At 34.5% G+C, this 21,083-nt stretch overlaps 1 protein-coding gene across 1 annotated transcript in view; it reads right to left on the bottom strand.

The window, feature by feature from the left end:
* The window catches only part of LOC147066403 (uncharacterized), a 1,036,129-nt gene that overhangs the window by 347,379 nt on the left and 667,667 nt on the right, over window positions 1-21,083 (bottom strand). Inside the window, exon 6 of the mRNA XM_085955214.1 lies at window positions 10,295-10,335. The gene's annotated coding sequence lies outside the window, so the exon portion shown is untranslated. The remainder of the gene's footprint in view (window positions 1-10,294; window positions 10,336-21,083) is intronic.

Below are 21,083 nucleotides of genomic sequence, written 5' to 3'. Positions count from 1 at the left end.
CATGAGTTTTGAGTTAACTGCTGGTTGCATTGGCATAGGAAGAAATAATGTATCAGATTCAGTTATAATCTTTAGAAATAACATTAAGCAAGATAGTTAACATAGTTGTTAAGACCGTACATATTATGTGAATGGGCAAATAATTTTCAACTGTATATGGAACGAAATTACGGCCGCGTTGCCATTCGGAGAGCGATAGTCGAGGTGTCTGCACGTTGATTCGCTTTGACATGGCGTCGGATGAAAATATTCTTAAATTGTGTAAAGATGACTAAAACATTTTACGTATCTACTAAAAAGAAAATATGTCAGTAAATATACCATTATTATTACGCATATAATAATAAGGTACTGTTCGGTTATACGGAATACAGCGGAAAACGCATTTTGAAAATAGCCGATAAACTGGATTATTTGTTAGTTTGGGTTAGTTTAGGTTAGGTTGGGTTAGGTTAGGTTAGGTTAGGTTTGGTTAGGTTAACCTAACATATAATCCAGTTTATCGGCTATTTTCAAAATGCGTTTTCCGCTGTATTCCGTATAAACGAACAGTACCAATAATAAACATAATATAAAAAGGACGCATGTTGATTTTTTATGACAAATTATATTTCGTTCGCCTCGCGTCATTTGCACAATCCGCCCATCGCCTAGTCACGATATTTTTAGACCATGCCTCAGCTGAGGTATAGCCTTAATTAGTTTTGCGATTACTTAGTGCAATTCCATTTAAAAAAAAATTTAAACTATAAAAGAAATCCATAGATTATTTTAGTACTCGAGGTAGTATCAACGTAACGATATTGTGTGTAAAATGAATCTGTACAAAATCAATAAATTATGAATCAAACAGATTTAAATATGTTTGGATAAGTACCTATACTATAAGCAATCCATTTTTTGACCATTGTGTAAAATATATATATAAAATATACCTTCACAGAGAGACCATCAATATTCTAATGAGATAATGCTACAATGAAGTAGCTTAAAATGGTAAAATTCAAATGCTGTTTATAATTCACAAATATTACGAAATCAAAGTAATGATGCCATGCATGGACACCCACTAAGGACAAATTATTCGAGGTGCGTAGGTATCGATGAATTTCCGCATTTCAACTGACATTGTATTTAATAATTATTAATATTTCGAAGGCAATATATAACATGTTTACGATATTTACAGTCCAGAGACATTTTATAATTGAGATTTATTCGAAGGACATAATAAGTATAATGAACCATGGGCTGTACCAGTGGTGGCGTACCTATGCCACGCGTGCAACCAGTGGCACGCGAGATGGTTCTGCATGGCAGGCATTTGAAGAGAAAAAAACCTATAATAATAATAAATGTCATCGCATGAGATCGCATTTTATAAAAAATATTAGGCAAATACTCATCAAGAATAAGCATTACATTTAATATAAATATATAGTCAAATAGGTCGGTCCTTAGACTTTATGCACCACACATAATATTATCGCACTAACCTCATCAGGCGGCGGGGAATATCGCGCCGTAAACCTCTAATTTTGATCGATTTACAATGCTTGAGACCACTATAATAGCGAGAGAATGCCTCATCTGATCGGAGCAATTCTGGTATCAATTTGTGCGTAAATAACCAAATAAAATAAAAATAAGAAATGACTGCACGAAATAAGAAACGAAAACTTGGTGAAGCTAGTAGTAGTAATTTAGGCATACATTTTCAAAATTGGTGGACCAAAGTGTAGGCGTAATTGAAAAGAGTGATAAAGCTATATGTTTGCTATGTTTTGTGAGTGATATCTAGGACATCATCATTTATTTAGTAGAATTTTTAAAAACTATTTTTCCCCATAACTCCTTGGTACGTCAGAGTTGAAAAATAATATTTTGGAAATTTGAAATATTATTATTTATGCGAGTGTGTTGCAACTGTTTTAGTATGAAATCACCTTACAATGTTATCTTGACCTCTACAACTTATTATAATGTATATTTTATTCTCGAGGGTCTGCAAGCATTTCGTAAGTTCATCGCATTCAAAATTGGATGGAGCATGCTGTGAATATTTTTGAATGCTTATTTAACATTTGAATACATTTACGAGAGATTTCAATGGACTTTGTTTTAGATATAAAATACAGAGTGATACAATAGCCATAGTAGGAACGTGTAATAATAAATTCACTATTACAATTAATTATGTGAAGTCATTAATTATTCTCCTCAAAATTTGATTGTCAGCCAGCTGTCAATAAAACAAAACAAAAAAAATGATCAGGTACTTATTCCGCTTTATTGAATAAAAATCAACGTTATCTTGAGCAATATTAAATTATGTAGATTAGGCACTGGTTGAGTGTCATTTGTTAAAATTGTCGTTTCATCCCCTTATCTCACCTTTCTATACTATATTATTCTTTCAACTCTATATATGCAACCCATTCTAATTCACAATCAGAATCAGTGTAAGGATCTACAATTATTATTTAAAGACACTCAACTTTAAACATAACGTCACTATTAGTCTCCATGGTAAATTAAATAAACACGAGCCATGATGAGAAAAATTTTCTACCCTCCATCCTTAAAAATTGTGCCAATGCAATTAGAGTAATATATTTCAATTAATACAATGGTTTTCCACCATAATTGTGACATCAACAGGTATAGTGAGATAATATATTATAAATACCTTACATGAGCAATAAGCTGCATGCACAGCAATCAAAATTATGTATATAAAATTAGAAAGTATTATTGATGGCTGTATGCTGAATCGCAAAAAATATTCGCAATAAAACGCAATTTTCAACAACACGGCGCTAGTACCATGTACCAAAATTTATCATAAATCACTGAAAATTGCTTGGGCAACGCTGGAACAAATCTTCAGTTAGCAAATGAATGAACAAAAATATGGCGGGATAATTCATATAAACGCTGAAAAACCATTAACGCACCGTTATAAATAACCCATTACAGGAAACAAGTGCGGCTGTATATTAGAAACGAAAATACGGCGAGGACTAATGGCCGCAAAACAATAAAAGCACGAGCAGGTTGTGTTTCCACGTGGAGCGTACAGGCTAGGGATTGCAGTCACAGATAGAATTTTCAGTCCCGGGATTATGAGATTAATATTTTTTCAGTCCTGAGATAGAGGCCCGTTTCAGACGGGGCACCGGTGTCGCGCTCGTATATAATAAGGACGCATTTGTATTCGACTGAAGGGGCCTTTGTATTATGTTTATGAACGCCCCAGAGCTAATGAGTCAAAGCGTGTCCGGTACACTTTTCCGTCGGCCGCTAGATTCTCAAGCCGCCGATACACTTCACATATTATACATATTACCGCAGCCAGTTTTATGTTTTAATTTATAACGCGAAATTATGCGTTGACTCATTAGCTCTGAGCGTCCATAAACGTAATACAAAGGCCCCTTTATTCGAATACAAAGTCCTCCTATATATCGAGTGCGACACCGGTGTTCCGTCTGAAATGGGCCTAAGTAATAACCAACCACATTGCGCCAATTTTATTTACTGTCTATAGTTTAATAATGATATAAAATGAATTTACTTATTATAACAAATGTATGTAGGCGATGTCTCGAATGACAAGCCCTCGTCATCTCCAATTGGCAGGCAATGTCCAATCACTCTAATCAAAGGATGAAAGACATCCAACCACCAAAAAAGAATGTCGAGATACTTAAACTGTAGTGGTTGGACTATGTAAAGAGACACACAGAATTCCTCAAGCTAAGGTGGTGGAAAAAGCTTGCAGCAGATAGAGGGAAGTGGATTTATTTCCTGGTGGACCAAAATTCGGGTTTAACGCCGATGACGAATGACTAACAAAGAAATATAAAAGAATTTTAACAAATAGCAGGTAGCACATTCTTAATTGATATTTTTATTTAGTAAATATCGACAAGTATGGTTTATTATTTATGGATATGTTTGCCGATCCTGGAATACCATGAACGTTGACATACCTATAGTTAATATTCTACAGTGGCACCATAGGGGATTCGCGCGTGTATTGAATTGCTTGCGACAATGCCTGTTTCAATGCTAGCAAACAATACCACTACAACTGAAAGCCGCATTGCCGTACCCATGGTGCCACTGTAAAACGATTTACCTATACATCATGTTATTTTAAGTTAGTATACGTTATTAGTATATGTTGAGTATACAAACTTGTCGAAAATATTTTTTTCTCTCAAATATCATTTAAAAACTAATTATAAAGATTTGGGCATGAAACAATATAACGGGATCCCGGAATTGTAAACCCTAGGACAGGCTACCAGACTCAAGGGCAGACGGGTTGCAACCCGTTCGAGAATAAAATTATCCAACAAAGCCTGCGAATATACGGGAAAGTGTGTATGTATTATTATCTAGTAACGAAACGTATGAACATCCTGTCTATATTTTATGCCTTTCAGATTTATGCGCAGCGGCGTAGGTAATGCAAAGGGGTTCAATATATTCGCTAAATCTTTATATTGAGGTATGTAATTGACGCATAATTGTACATCTTTTGTAATCTAAAGCTGTTCAATTCATTCAATTCATTTTTTTAAAACATATTGTGGACATTACAAATTATAAGTTTAAGACGTTCACAACATGACATTTAGAAACAAAGATATATAAATATAACAGTATTACATAAAAAAAGAGATATATCAGTAGATGAATTAGATAGGTACAAGGAAGTACACCGGATGAGTTAAGCAGACCCTATTTTAAGAATTTATAAAACAACATCCACCTAAACTCATTCTCACGTAGGTGGAATATATCAACACCCGAAGCAATTTCGTTGAACATAGTTATCACTCTCCTAATTGGCATTACCAGTGGCAGGTTGGTTCTGCACCTTGGGAGAATAAACGATTGATGGTCTCTATTTCTAAGATAGTTATCAGGGACACACAGGTCAACACTGCCTGTTGCACTGTTACAATATTTACGTTCGACGATGATTTAGTTAATTTAGTACATTATCGTTTCAATAATTCTTCATCATTTAAATAAATGATAAAAACAGAAATATGGCACGCGAATCACCCTGAACCTATTAAAAATATAGTAAAAAATCTCCACTAAAAATGCTGCCAGTGTCATTCATATGAATAACGTAGATATTTAGTTGCATGTTGTATAAAACCAGTGATAACATACATATAACTAAATAGAGTTGGGTATTTCCCGAGAAAATCTCAATCTCGAGATTCGGGATTTCCAGAAAAAAATTCTCGAGAAATCGGGAAATTAAAAAAAAACTGTAAAAATACTAAAATCAGTGTAAAAACAGACAAATTCCAAAAAAATATGTTTTTTTTTTATTTATGTAAGTAGACAGACAAAATAGAAGTAGGAAAACAAATGTAATTCAAAACATTACTTATTAAAATAGAATTTCAAAAAACACAGACTGTCTGACAATCGAGTACGCTTTTAAAACACAAAATTCCCTGATGTTGCAAAAATTGCGCTCATTTTCAGTCGACGTTGGCTTAATTGTGTTAAATGCCTCGATCAATCTTTGAACAGTTTGTGTTTTCTGTCCACTTTTTTCATATAGAAAATCGTTTTTTCAATTAATATTTGATAATAAAGAAATCCCGAATCCCGAGAAAAGATTCTCGAGATCCGAGATTTCCAGAAATACTCGAGATTCGGGATAGAAAATCTCGAAAATTTCTCGAGAATTCCCGTTGGGAAATTCCCGAAACCCAACCCTACATATAACTAAATATTACAAAGAAAATTATTGTCATTAAAGCCGGTAAAACGGAACAAAAATAAATTATAATTTGTTATTTTATGAACGACACAATATAACTAAGAGAACAATGTTATCGCGTAGATAGATGTATAATTTTGATACATAACAAACTATGGTTGTTAAAACACAAATAAAAACCAACTGTGGAGCGGTGAAAATGATTAATTTAAAAATAATTAAAAAAAAATATATAAATTATATTAGTGAGTATTCTCACTATGTTAGTGACGAAGGGTGACTTTTGGAAAGAGGTTGGCTAGATTCTATATCTATTGATATGCGAAATTATTTTTTAAATGATCTAATTATTAATTATTTTGGAAAAACTGAGGTTACGTGACGTAAAGTCCATACGAAAATATATCACAATTCCTTGAGAAATAATCCGACGTTTATTTACGTCAAGACAGATGGCGCGCCTTGGTATATTTTTTAAACCTCTTCAGATTGATTCGTAATCTGTATACTACACTCCTACATATACGGCATGTATCGGTGGCAAGTAAAATTATTTTTATAGAATATAAAATAATCAAGTGATGTAAATAATTCAATATGCATTTAAATAATATTTTTCTTCAGAAGGTAGGCTTTAAGTAATCGCCTAGTATGGAGTTTTCGTCATTGCACTATGTAGTTACAAAGTCAGTCATCACCTTAAACATATATTTCGAAAAATTCACAAAATTCTACTTATACAAAAGATGAATTTGTTTTGGCATAACCTTATATTTATATAATTTAGAATCAAATTATTTAAATCATCGTGTTTGGTTTTTTAAGAATAATATATCAGTATCGACTGAAGAATGTATCGATATTTTACTAGAACTATGTTTGGTAGTTAAAGAATGTACATATGGTATATTTACTGAACTTGAAGAACAAATTTATTAATAAGGATACTAACAGTGGAGATACCTGTGTACAACAATTCAATTTCTGTATTATTGTGTACGCTACTGTTCCAGGGCAGGTGGCTATAACCGAAATACAATACGTACCCCTGAATCCGCCCAATGAAGTTTATACAAAATCATTTGTTTGCATGAAAAGCGACACCCCCATACCCGGAATAATAGCTTTCGAGATTTAATTAACATCAAAGATAAATAATTGTCTGGCGTCGACACATCATTGTAGCGGAGGAGCTGTCAAAAGTAGATATCAGTTTAATTAAGCATTGTATTTTAAAAGTACTCGGCATTGTGCTCACGTGAAACACTCGGGCGGGGAATTGAATTGAAATGCAATTCGAATCGACGATACACGGCTGATGCTCCTCATAGGTGGTTTAATTAATTTCTGATTGTGAAGATATCGCGTGTCATTTCAAACTCTGTTTGAGTTTCACTAGAGGGAATGTAGAAAATGGGTCATGCTCCATATACGTATATAAACCAACCACTACAGAGTTAACATAATATTTAATGAATAATAAATGCATAATAAAAAGCGCTATTTTAAAGAAAAAAAATGCCTAATGCCTATGCAGGTTCCTATTACATATACGGTGAAGATACGACCAGAGAACAAAAAAAGAGAATGGAAGCGGGCTTACACTTCCGGTCATCGCAGCCAGCCCTCCCTCACCCTGCAACAGTGCTACAAAGCGATCTACAAGATGCAGGTCTGGCATGGCGGGAGGCGGAAGAATTGGCGTTAGATCGAGGGAAGTGGCGCGAACTTGTGCTTACCCTATGCCCCGATGCTGGGTCGTGACAGGGTGAAAGAAGAAGAGAAGAAGAAGAAAATCCGAAGAGAAACAAAGCGAATAAAATAGTAAACCATGCCATCTTAATGGTAATTGTTAGATCTAAACATGCCTGGTTAAATTTTATAAATTTCAAATGACTCGCCATTCGCACAAAGTACACAACAATGGCGAGAGACCGCTGGGGCCTCGGGTAGCAACTCCCCGCTTTAAAAGTTAATGGATAACCGTGAAAATCCATGCTTGTAATGGTCTTATAAAAATGTGAAAGCTGTCCATAAAAAAAGAACCTAATTATTATAGTAACTTCTTTCACATATACCAGCCATTATTTTTAAATCTCTCATCGCAGTCTTCTGCATGCCATTCGGAAATAAACTTTATTGAAGAAGTTACACGCATAAGAAGATTAAAATACTGTAGACAGCAAATCTTCTGGGAATGAATGTGTTAATGATTAAATACACTATATTACACCCCTCTAATCACATGATTAAACTATCCAAAGACGTCTGCTCTTTGTGGGGAAATTGGATATGCAGGATGAAATTTCGAGTTCGTTCCTTAAACAAGGTTTCTCTCTGAAATTAAGCTCAGTAACGGGGATGGTTATGACTGTAAATACGGGCTAGGGTTCAACTACGCAAAGAGGTAATGAAACAAAGAAAAAGCTTAACTGGGGTAAGAGAGAGAGAGATTAACGAACAACGGTGAACTGTAACATTATTATCGTCTGCGGAAATTTGCGAAAAAAATCCATTTTATTACAAAAAGCAAACCTGTGAAAGCATTTTAAAGTGAATAATCTATTTTTTATCGTGCAGTGCAGATGAATCATGGGATTTTTACTAATATTTTTCAATTTATTTCAATTTCAATTTTTTTCAATTTTTTTTTTTTTTTACATATTTTGGACATTACGAATTATAAGTTTAAGACGTTCACAACATGACATTTAGAAACAAAGATATATAAATATAACAATATTACATAAAAAAAGAGATATATCAGTAGATGAATTAGATAGGTACAAGGAAGTATACCGGATGAGTTAAGCAGACCCTATTTTAAGAATTTATAAAACAACATCCACCTAAACTCATTCTCACGTAGGTGGAATATATCAACACCCGAAGCAATTTCGTTGAACATAGTTATCACTCTCTTTTATTAAATTCATCTGAGTTTTACGCAACGACATATATAAAAACCAGCACACTAGGAATTTTAATATGGAGAAAACACAATAATATATTATGTTCTAATGGATTTAGTTTTGTACTTTTCCATTTGAGTCGGTTTTTGCGAACCGGGTTTCGCCTTTCGGCATATTCAGGCACTGTGTACACTCATCAAAAGGCAAATATACACTGACAACGAATAATTATATAACAAATCAATACAATAAACTAGGTAAAAACTTTATCATCTACGTATTAAGTCAAAAATCACAATAGGCGGCTCTCGTGTGCAATGAATAAGGCGCTGGCCTTTCACCCGAGAGTTCTGGGTTCGATTCCCGGTCATGACAAAAAACATTTATGTGTTTTTCTCTAAGCCTGGGTGTTTGTGATTGTTCAAATTTACTAACAACCACATTTACTAAAAAGCAAGGACATTGTTATTAATAATTCTAAAAAAAAGTGTTTGTAAAAAAACTCCCCTACCTTATCTATAATACACTCGATAAGCCTATAATAAATCGTCAAACCCTAATAATAGATCATTAGTAATTATAAACAATAAAAATACTACACTCAAGAGGTGTAAAATCGTCCATTCTGGGAACAATGATAATGTATTGGGAATTAATGGAGTTAAATAATGAGATATATTTATGATTTTAAAAGTTTTATTAATAAAATAATATATGGTTGTAACTAAATATCATTTAGTTACTAGAAGGCCAGACAGATCACTTTCAACGCTTTGGAGAGGGTCTACATTATCGTATACCTACCTACCTTTGACCCTCTATTAACAGTTTGTATTGTTAGCCAAGTAATCGAAATCTGGTAGATGATTAAAAGCATGGAGCTAGTAATATACTCATTTGAGCGCAAAGCGTACTGCGCGGTATCTTTGGACCTATTAAAGACAAAATCAGGTTGGAGACAAAGATATAATAAAGAGCTGTATGCTTTGTACGGGAGCTCGCACATCGTACAATCCATAAAATTTGGCTGCCCTAGATGTCTGGGCCATGTATATAGGATGGAAGAGTCAAATAAACAATCGGGAAGCTGGAGGGCAAACGATAACTAGATTAATAATATTAATACTTTCGACCGAAGGTACTTGATGGAATTTGAATTTAAATTCTAATGGATTCAAGCTCTGTACTATTCCATTTACGACTTAAATGGAATAGTACAGAGCTTGAATCCATTAGAATTTGATAACTAGATTGATTTCGTACAAGAGAAAGGAATAGTGTCGAGTTGGATTTAAAGATTGATTTTATTGATCAATTGAAACATTTTTTTAGTTTTACCTTCTATAATAATATACAAATGTTTCAAATAAGAATACTTTTGTCATATCTGTACCAGTTAACGAGATTCAAGATTTCCTTTTAAGGGAATTATTTCCAAATAAAGGAATATTTTCTCTTGCTATAACTCTAAACTTATAGTCCGAGGCAATGAAAAGCTGAATAGTGACAGGGAGTAAAAAGGGTCTTCATAAAGAAATTGATCGAATGCCCATAATGATCAATATAATACAGATAGGACATTATTTTTTTATGATTTTTAAATACAATATTATTGACATACCTTTTAAAAGTAGTATTTGGTACAATCAACTGTGCATCAATCTGGAAATAAGAAAAACATCTATTAAAACCATGGATAATTGTTTTGGGTTGTTTTAGCATCTGGTTATCATTGAAAATAGTTATCTTATTGATTGAAAGTTTGGCTTAAGTGATTCCACTACATGTTAGGACAACTGGACGATATTCACCTTGGTTCCGGTAAAGATAAATGAAATGCGTGAACAAATGTATATGACTAAAAACACCGTAAATGGCAAATAATAGTTTCAGTGACGTGCGGTCCATAGATGCTGTGGATGTGGAACATATTCAAAATTCTCGATAACTTGTATGTCATTATGTATTTACTGTAAAATTAGATGGTATATATGTAATATATATATATATATTCTAACAGCACTAAAAAGTATTATCGATTTTGATTATGTGACGTTGTATAATTTTGTGTGATAAACATTCGTTTTGACTTTTTATATTTTAAATGACGAGCAAACGTCATTATCCCACGCCACTGGTACCTAAATATACTAGAATCGAAAGTAGCTATACGTATCAAATTGTAGTAGTTTTTAATGCATTATTTATAGGTACAATTATTTTAATTCTATACATATTTTCAAAATTTCTCAGATGAAGCGTAGTTATTACAAAACCGACTGTGTTTAGGAAAAAGGGCGTAACACTCGATGTTTCGAAAAGTGCTTTTATTAGATATCAACAATGTATACAACTAAATACACGTTCTGTAAAAAGGAAGTAAGCCGCAAATGCCGATTTATTATCTAAATTCTGGTTTTAATTGAGTTTTAATTTAAGGAAAAAAGCATTTACCCTCAATTGTAATGATTTTAGTAGATATTAGTAGATCGAAAAGATATTACACCTAATCATCAATCATCATGCACCCAATATCTATGCCTATTTTTTTTATTATTAATATTAAACCAAAATCATTCAAAAAACATTTTTTGCCTCTCCTGTAAAATTTGTTCTGTGTGGGTTACGCCCTTTTTCCTAAACACGGTCTAAATCCAAGTCGGTTCAACTTTTTTTAAGATTTTGAAGATTCGCTAATCCCGTTTTTTACACATATTCCAAGCTTGTACATGCTGCATCAATAATAGTTGAAAATTGATCAATATTGCGCAAGTTACAAAAAATATTTCATATTGCAGTATTCAAATAGTTCAATTTACTAGTCCATTCAATGAAAATTTTACCTCAGACTCACACTGATAAAGAGACGAAATCATTACTGAACCAGTATTGACCTGACGGATCAGATATATTTTTAAACGGGAAATGTACGACAGGTTTAAAGAAAAGTTCTTCCATTCTTCTGAATCAAAGTAAATGAACAATCAAAAATTTATTTCGCGCAAAGGCATGCAAAATGTTGTAAACGCAACCTCAGCGTTTTATTCGATGGAAAAGTTATGAGTGCGCTCTGCTCCTGAGAGGCATCTCAAGTGAAAGTGGCTTTTCCGGTGGATATTTTCAAGACGCGAGTATAAAAGGCTTTATAATGTAGTTTCCGGTGCTACTTAAAATTATGTTTCAGTGAATGCATTCCTACAGTGAAAAGGAAATTGGGTACCTGCTTACACAGTCCGTAGAAACATTATAAGACTGATGGGAAAATAATGACAAGTATTTTAAAAATAAGATATTGAGAAGGGTCTTCGGAGCAGTATGTTACGAATGTAGCACGTGAAAGGAAGTTATACGTCATATGAACTATACGAGCTATGTAATGATCCCCTTATCGTATTAAATAGAATATTAGCTACCCGAAACTACTCCCTACGGTGAAAATGTAGTATGGTGCGAGATTTGCTATAAATGGAATGTAATAATCATAATATTATATAATAAATAATTGATTTGTAGAAGTTAATAATCAATTTTGTTAGATGAGCAATTTCATTGTTACATCCGATAGATTCGAGTGCAAAAAACTGAATGAGAATTTGACATAATACCCCGTTTACTCGTGCATGGATTTACTGCCGATAGTACGCATTATCGCGGTCATAACGTGACATAACGTCATCGTGCTATTTCATCAGCTAGGCGATATCTATCACATCATGTACTCTTGCCAGTCTTGTCTGTCTCCTTGTGCATTGGTTTAATATGTGATCTTTCCGCGTAATGTCCAATATGCACATTGTGATGTCGTGTTGCGTTACGCATAGCTACATGCTTATAATAATTATGAATGGACATTTATTCCTTAGTGGTTTCAAATATGTACCTATATCGGGGGTAATATGTAGATGCTTATGGTAGATGGTAGGTAGTATATCTGTTCTGAAGGTTGCGGATGTGTGCGTGACATGGAGTGTTTTGAGACCTGATGAATACCACACAGAGATGGTATTTTCATGGTTTTATATTGTGATAATAAATTTAAATTATGCACGGCACTATGGAATGACTGGCACAATTATATTGGTTGAGTTGGAATACTTACATTATAATTTGGAGTTTAGATTAAGTGTGACGCCGAACAAAGACGCGTTGTCGACTACATTGTTGAAAGGCCAAAATGCAACTGTTCTAGGACAGTCGAGATGCAACCGTTTCTTTTTCCGTTTTTGCGTATTTTCTTTGGTCTTAATGACCATAGACAACAACACGACAGTTTGTAGGTTTATATAAGAAACCACTACACATTTTTGTACATATTAATATTATCGTGATTTTATATCATTAAAAACGGATATACGAGGGTGGGTCAATAATTCCTTAGAAAAAAGCATTAAAACAGTTTTTATTTTTGTATTTTTTTTTATTTCTCAACATAATCTCCTTGGAGCTCAATACATTTGGTTAGACGTTTCTCAATTTTTTTGAAACCGTCAGAAAAATAAGTTTTTGGAAGGTCCTCAAAATAAGCATTTGTCCGATTGATGACTTCTTCATTTGAAAAAAAACGTTGTCCACTTAGCCATTTTTTTTAAGTTTGGGAAAAGGAAAAAGTCACTGGGGGCTAAATCTGGCGAATACGGTGGGTGGTCGACCAATTCGAACTTCAATTCTTCAATTTTAGGCATTGATCGTAAACATGTGTGAACACGGGCATTGTCCTGATGAAAGAGGATATTTTTCCTGTTTAAATGAGGCCGTTTTTCTTCAATTTTGTTTTTTAGCTGGTCCAATAAAGATGCATAATAATCCCCTGTTATTGTTTTTCCTTTTTCCAAATAGTCAACGAAAATAATTTCACGTGCATCCCAAAATACAGTAGCCATAACCTTACCAGCTGATTTTACGGTTTTCGCCTTCTTTGGACATGGTTTGCCTTCGCAATCCACTGCTTTGACCGTTCTTTCGTCTCGGGAGTATAGTGGTGTATCCATGTTTCATCTACAGTCACAAAGCGACGAAAAAATTCATCCGGATTGCGTTGCATGAGCGACAACAGGGCTTTAGAGGCCACCACCCTATTGCGTTTATTGTCGACTGTGAGCAAACGCGGCACCCATCTTGCAGAAACTTTTTTCATGCCCAATTTGTCATGTAAAATAGAAATGACGCTAACTTTTGAGATCCCTGTAACCTCAATTATCTCACTCAACTTTAATCTTTGGTCACTTAACACCATATCGTGGATTTTATTGATCATTTCTGGTGTAGTCACCTCTACAGGACGTCCTGAGCGTGGTTCATCCTTTGTTGATGTACGACCACGTTTAAATTCATTTAACCAGTTATAAATAGTTGCAAGTGAAGGAGCAGATATGCCGTGAACTAAATCCAACTCATTTTTTATTTCCTTTGCTGTTAACCCTTTTATATTAAAATGTTTAATAACAGCTCTAAACTCAATTTTCTCCATTTTCCATTTTTCCATTTTCCACAAGCAAATTTTTTTTTTAAATGTACGAGAAACACACAACAACCCGACCAATCTGATTGAAACTTCGCAGCATACTGAATCGGTAGTGCCGCTGCATGAAAACAAACCGCTTACAGTACTAGTCGCGCCACCTGTCGGCTTTTCTAAGGACTTATTGACCCACCCTCGTATTATATTTGGTTGGGCCATTTCTGTTCCCATTTCACTCCTTATCTCCTCACCCCCCTCCTAATCACCAGTGTTATTGCCACCAGACAATCAATACGCAATCACGGGTCAGGAGAGACGGTGTTACAAAGAACGTTGAGTTACATCGCATAAGCGGACGAGTGCGGGCTTCTAATAGCTTTCCGTCGCATACGTGAATTACTCAATAGATACAGACTCATAGTGCGGGAGTGTACGAACCGGGTGACCCAAAACAACTATACCGCTCGAGCGAAAGTTGAAACCAGACCACGGAGCCATCATAAATCATCACAAAGGTCAGTGTCTGCCACTCTGTTCCATCGCCCCCACCACTAGATCCGACCTCCTCATATTCCCTATAAATAATTACAGTCCACTTAAAAAGCTCCACCAATATTAAATAAATGAAAGTAAAGAAGTGATAACTTAATACTCGTACGAAAAAATGTAAGAATAAAAAACGATCCGAAAAGATTAGGTACCTTTCGAAAATAAATATCTCGAATATATAAAGAATAAATGCGAACGTAAACTTAATAATGCGATCTGTGGAAAAAAAACTTTCGGAGAGAACGTCTCAATGTGACATTTAATCCGAACAAATCTATTGGATAATAAAACGCGTAATCCGGGACTGGCAGAGTGCCACCTGTGTACTAGGGAAAGGTACGCCCGAAACGGTAATGAGATTGGAAACCAATTTTCCATCATTCAACCTACAATATACCCAAGGTAAAATGTGCCACGAATTAGATTCCTTTGCGAAAATGACGAAGAAATCAAACGATATTATTCAGCGAATACAAAAAAAAACTACGTAAATTCTACAATTTTATTAAGTGGTATAATATGTTTGTACAGTGAAATAAAATGAAAAACACTTTCACGATTACTATTTATAATTACTATTTTAAATTAAGACACTAAACCAAGAGATGTCACGAAGACTTGAAGCTTTACTCTACGTAAACATAAATTTAAAATGTGTTTAAAATTTTATAATAAACGGGACATTTCGAAAAGCCGAGCTCAGTGTATTTTTTAGCGATTCTATTGAAGCCGATATTTCATATTATACTAGTATGCATTTTGGAAAGAGTTTCGATACTAAGTATTTTTTATACTGGTAGTAAGTATACTTAGGCATAAAGCCCACCAAGAAAGCGCTCGACGCGCTCACTACTGAGTAGGCCCCCTCCCACCCGCGCATTACCCTTCACCTATGTAATAAGCGGCTCAAGCAGCACAAAATAATTATTATTACAGCGCCTCTCATAACAAAGCAATAAAAATATTATATTATTTCGGGGCTTGTAATTAATATTCACGATGACATTATTCTACCAGCGAAATATCGGACACGCAATAAAATTAAACAATGAGTTCTGTTATTAAATAATTGCTTCTCGCCCTTCGATCGACGACGCTTCGAGCAGCGTGATTTTGGTAGCCGTGTTCAATGAATGGACTTCTTTGTATTTTCATTAAATCGTATCGCCGAGAAGCGAAAAACGGTGACTCATGCGGCAGGCGGGGCACAAGGCATCGTCAAGTCCAGTGTGCGCTGGCGTATTTGATTACGTTGTATTTTCGATGATTTACGCGCCACTTGTAGAAATTTTGCGCGAGCGCCGCACTCGCTGCGTCAATGGGCTTTATGCCTTAGGGTCGTATGCATGAGATTCCCAAAAACCTTATAGGCTATATACTGCACGTGTGTATGCATGAGTACAAACGTAAATCGTTGTTAAGTGACGACACGAATGTGACGTCATTATGTGTCATGGTGTCCGTATAATAGCAATCTTATAAAATTTTAATCCCCGATCAATAATTCAAAATTTTGAAATTATAAATGTGTCTGAAAGTGTGCGAACGGTACCATATAAATTTAATAATTATAAATGAATAATTATTATGAGCTTTAAATAATTTATCAGTTATTTTATCACATTTATTTTATAATTCTACAGAACGAAAGGATAAAGTATTGCCAGTAAACATTTCTATTTGGTGGCAATACTGAATACATACATATTATTATGACTAACTTCACTTCAATTATGAGATGTCAAAACAGAATAAGAATAAATGACAGAAATGCAAATGGATTTAGATAATATGTAATGATCTCTGTATAATATTATCATTTATACCAATCACCGAATGACACTAATGATGTATCCAGTGTATTTGAGAGTTGTGCCTTGTTTATTACAGTTATCTTACAATAATTAACTAGGTAGGTAGGTACCATAATATTTTGAAGAATGCAGAATGCTTCCAATTGCATATTTTAATGCCAGATACAACAGTAGGTTTAGTTATAGGTTATAGTTTGCGGTCGTTTAGCGGAGATATTTTATCGTAATCTTAGGTAAATCCATCTTATCTCTCGATGAGAAATATTTCGTTTTGTAAGCGAAATAGGTACGAGGCATTGTATCAGTTACGTACTATCTACATTATAGACTAGGGATCAAAATTATACGTATTTTGTAAACAGCACGACTAGGAACTGTTTTTAAAGTTCGCAAATGTTTTACAGAGTCTACAAAATGAACGAGGGCCTTGTTATGGTTTGTTATAATTAATGCATTATTAAAATGACATTTGAAAGTGACAGATGAAGCAGCCATTTTGAATGGCGTGTGACGTCAGATTGCTTACATCACAAACAGAGCTATACGCTATATGATCGAAAATCGGTTAAATAGCTTATAAAGAATTTGGGAATCTCATACATACGGCCCTTAGTCTTCAAAATCAACCAGTTTTCCCACCTTTAGTAGGTACGCTAGTAAAAATATGAAATATTTTTAACAAGAAAAAAGAAAATCTGTCAAAAGGTAGCTGAGATTCGATAAAGCATTATATAAACAAAGTATTTAATAAGTGAATATAAATTTTCTCCCCTTCAATATGATTAAGTAGGATTCGGCAGTGTTAAAAGCGCTTTAAAAGTCTTAAATTATTAAATAATATGGTAAGCGGTCCTCGTGTTGGGACTCGGGTGGCGAAAGCACATTTCCGTTCTGGCAATTAGATGACAGAGTTTCCCATGCACAAGACTTTCGAGGAGGTGCGTGTGAACGCCGCAGGTGGCGTTTGAATAATAAAGCAAAAGTTTGTTTTTGAAAACCGCAAAAGCCTCCGAAAAAGCTGGCCGGTTAAAAAACACTTCCGCGAAAGCCTCCTGACGGTTGTGGGACCTTAATGGCGGGCGCGGCAGAGTGGCTCGTAATTTACATGACACTCTATTTTCGAGCAATTTTCGGAAAGTTTATAAACTAAAAGAAAAGGGAACCGGAATATAAATCAGAACATATTTTTACTGAAGTTGAATAAAAGGAATCCGAACACAAATATTGACGATTGAAAGTTAATAAATCTTATCTTCGGTCAAATCAAACAAAAATCATCAGTTGTTAACAGAAAATAAGATAAGTGAAAGTAGTGAAGCTACTACTATTACTACTTCACCATGTACGATCCTTAGAGTATCACATGGGCATCCACAGAGTGGAGGTTGTATTAACAGATTTTGTTTTTACGAGAAATTGATGTTGGCCACTTGCTCAACCTATTAGATCCATACTCTGACTCCAAACACAAATTGAAAAAAAATATGTGTATTTGCCAGAGCCAGGATTCGAACCCGGGACTCACGAATATATAGGCCGACGCTTAAGCCGCTCGTCCATCGTGGGCGTGGGAACTGGCGAAGCTACTACTACATAAATTGTGTTTTATATTAATTAATACAATTCACTTCCATCTAGAATTGAGAGAGGATACGAAATTAACAAACTAAAGTACAATAATCACGTTTGGCTTCTTTAGGCTCCGCTCCTATTATAATATATACATATATAATTTTTTGAGCGAGCAAGACAGTCCACCCCTCACGGTCCTCTGCTTCTCTCTATTTTACAACGTTTTTATTATCTCGTATTCTTGTTTGTCTGGTGGTTGTTTGTCCAGTACAAATCTTGCAATCGATTTTTAACTAACTTCCCGACTAGCTAGACATTTTAAACTTTTAGAATATATCAGAACACGATGCCACATTATTTCTTTTATTACTTTTGGCCATCTTTAGGCAGAATTGAATTCATTTTCAGTTAATTCTGTTTCGTATGGAAAGTTATTTCAGAAAAATCCGTAAAAAGTAAAAGACTATTAATGGTTGCTAAGAGGTTGGTCCTAGCAACTAAATTATTAATACATACTAACGAACGAAATCAAAATAAAATGTCAAAATGACATTTCAGTATTCTATATTTGTTTGTTTGTTTTTTATTTACTTCATATCAAGTACAAGTGTGAGCATATTGAGCATAATAATTCAACACAAAATTTAAAAAAGTTGTATATTATAAAAAGTTCTTTTATCTTGTAATTATTTATATCTTGACTAGTGTAAATATTCAATAATGTATACAAGTAAGTGTACACAAGATTTAAGAGTTGGTATAAATCGTTCGTTTTCTCGTAAATACATATACACCTAGATAAAATGTTGATATATTCAGTCTAAATCCTTCTCTCACATCATATATTATCTCTTTTCTATGACCCCCACCCATATTGGCATTAACAATAAATATCATAATAAAAGTATGACGTATCGTATTTTTTTTTAATATGTAGATTGATTATTTATTTTTTGATTTCCATTAAAAAAACTCTACGAAGAGAGCGTTGAGTATTTTTTTAAGGGGGACAGTGGGCCAAATAAGTTTGGGAATCTCTAGGTTGGATGGTCAACAACAATTTCTCAAGTAAACAAAAACACAACCCCAACTGTACTGAGATACTTAATATGTATGCTTCGCGTAGGAGCGAAAACAATAATAATTTACCTGTCAATTACAATAAGAAAACATTTCAGATTAAGGCCATGCATTAGTTGAGGCACGGTCTAAAAAGATCGTTGCTAGGCGATGTGCGGATTGCGGGTCGCGGGTGAAAATGACGCCTGTCAAACGAAATATTATTTCTCATATAAATCCAACATACGTCCATTTTATGTTCTGTTTATTATTCTATTAGTATCAATAATAATATATTCATTGACATGTTTGCTTTTTAAAGTAAATGGGTAAAGTTTTTAGTCATCTTTACACGATTTTAGAATTAATTGGCCCGTCGCCATCACGCAGCAAAGTGACGTGCGTCCGACTCCACGTTTTCTCAATGAATGCGAAGCAAGTACAAATTTTCGTCGCGCGTACAGTTGAACATTATTTGGCGTTTCACTGATGCGTCACCTTAATATTGTATCTGAATCTGATGAAAGCTGATCATGTGCATATAGATTTATTATCAAAAAAACCTAGAAAATTTATATCTTATACTAATTTTAGTTAGTTAATAATGAATTGCATGGGCTCTAGGTATAAACAGCGATATTACACAGTAGTTCTACGTGCTGTAGGCATAGCAAAGGGCACTGGACCGAGGAAAGTTACGTGATCATGTACTTACCTTATATACTCCGAGGCTGGAATGTAAAGTAACTAAGAAACAGTAAGTCATTACTAAATAAGGTAAGAGTTTAAGGTTTTTTTTAAGAGTATAAGCGATAGCGCCCATAGAACGCGTCGAGCGGGCGAAGTCGGCGTATGAATCGTTTATTCATAACCATAATCACACGTCTCTTGCCGCGCATTACCCTTCACCTATGTTATAAGCGGCCCAAGCAGTACAAAATAATTATTATTACAGCGTCTCTCATAACAAAGCAATAAAAATATTATATTATTTCGGGGCTTGTAATTAATATTTACGACGACATTATTCAACCAGCGAAATATAGGACACGGAATAAAATTAAACAAAGACTTCTCTGTTATTAAATAATTGCTTCTCGCTCGTCGATCGACTACGCCTCGAGCAGCGTGATTTTGGTAGCCGTGTTCAATGAATGGACTTCTTTGTATTTTCATTAAATCGTATCGCCGAGAAGCGAAAAACGGTGACTCATGCGGCAGGCGGGGCAGAAGGCATCGTCAAGTCCAGTGTGCGCTGGCGTATTTGATTACGTTGTATTTTCGATGATTTACGCGCCACTTGTAGAAATTTTGCGCGAGCGCCGCACTCGCTGCGTCAATGGGCTTTATGCCTAAGAGTTTAGTAGATGTACAATGTGTCATGTAAATATTATCGAATACCAGATAAGGCTGCCCGCCCATTAACGCAGTCTTTTTGTTGCCTTTACACATCTATACCCCGCGCACGCATACCGCGTATGCATACCGCGCTGACTGGCTTCTACATTTCCTACTGCAAAAGGATCGATGCGGGGGAATAAGCGCTGCGTTTGGTGGTTCATATTTACAAAGACGTAATTCTTTCATGAATAAATTATTGGATTCGTTTATATAATGCACTACACTGCAGACGAATGATAGAAAATTGCAACTACTAACTACAGGTATCGGTGGTCATCATACTGAATTTTTCACATTGTTTGTTAAATGCGTTGATCACGTTTATATGCAAACAGTGAGTCACAACTATCGGTGGCTATAGTTACAGATCATATTGTCTGCGCATGGCCTAAGAGTATCTGTGTAAAATTAATGACAGATAATATGTATGTATATTTGACAGACATTGTTATATTAGAACCACGGTTAGTTTGTATGCGATAAGCCACTTAACATAAAACGTAAAGCTTGCAGATTTTATACATGTAAATGTATAAAGAAACATGTAAATGTAAAAA

Source organism: Rhyacophila brunnea, unplaced genomic scaffold, assembly GCF_057557595.1.
Source record: "Rhyacophila brunnea isolate RB1 unplaced genomic scaffold, BYU_Rbru_1.0 scaffold_5, whole genome shotgun sequence".
Lineage (NCBI taxonomy): Eukaryota > Metazoa > Arthropoda > Insecta > Trichoptera > Rhyacophilidae > Rhyacophila > Rhyacophila brunnea.
This window is presented reverse-complemented; position numbering and strand designations above follow the sequence as displayed.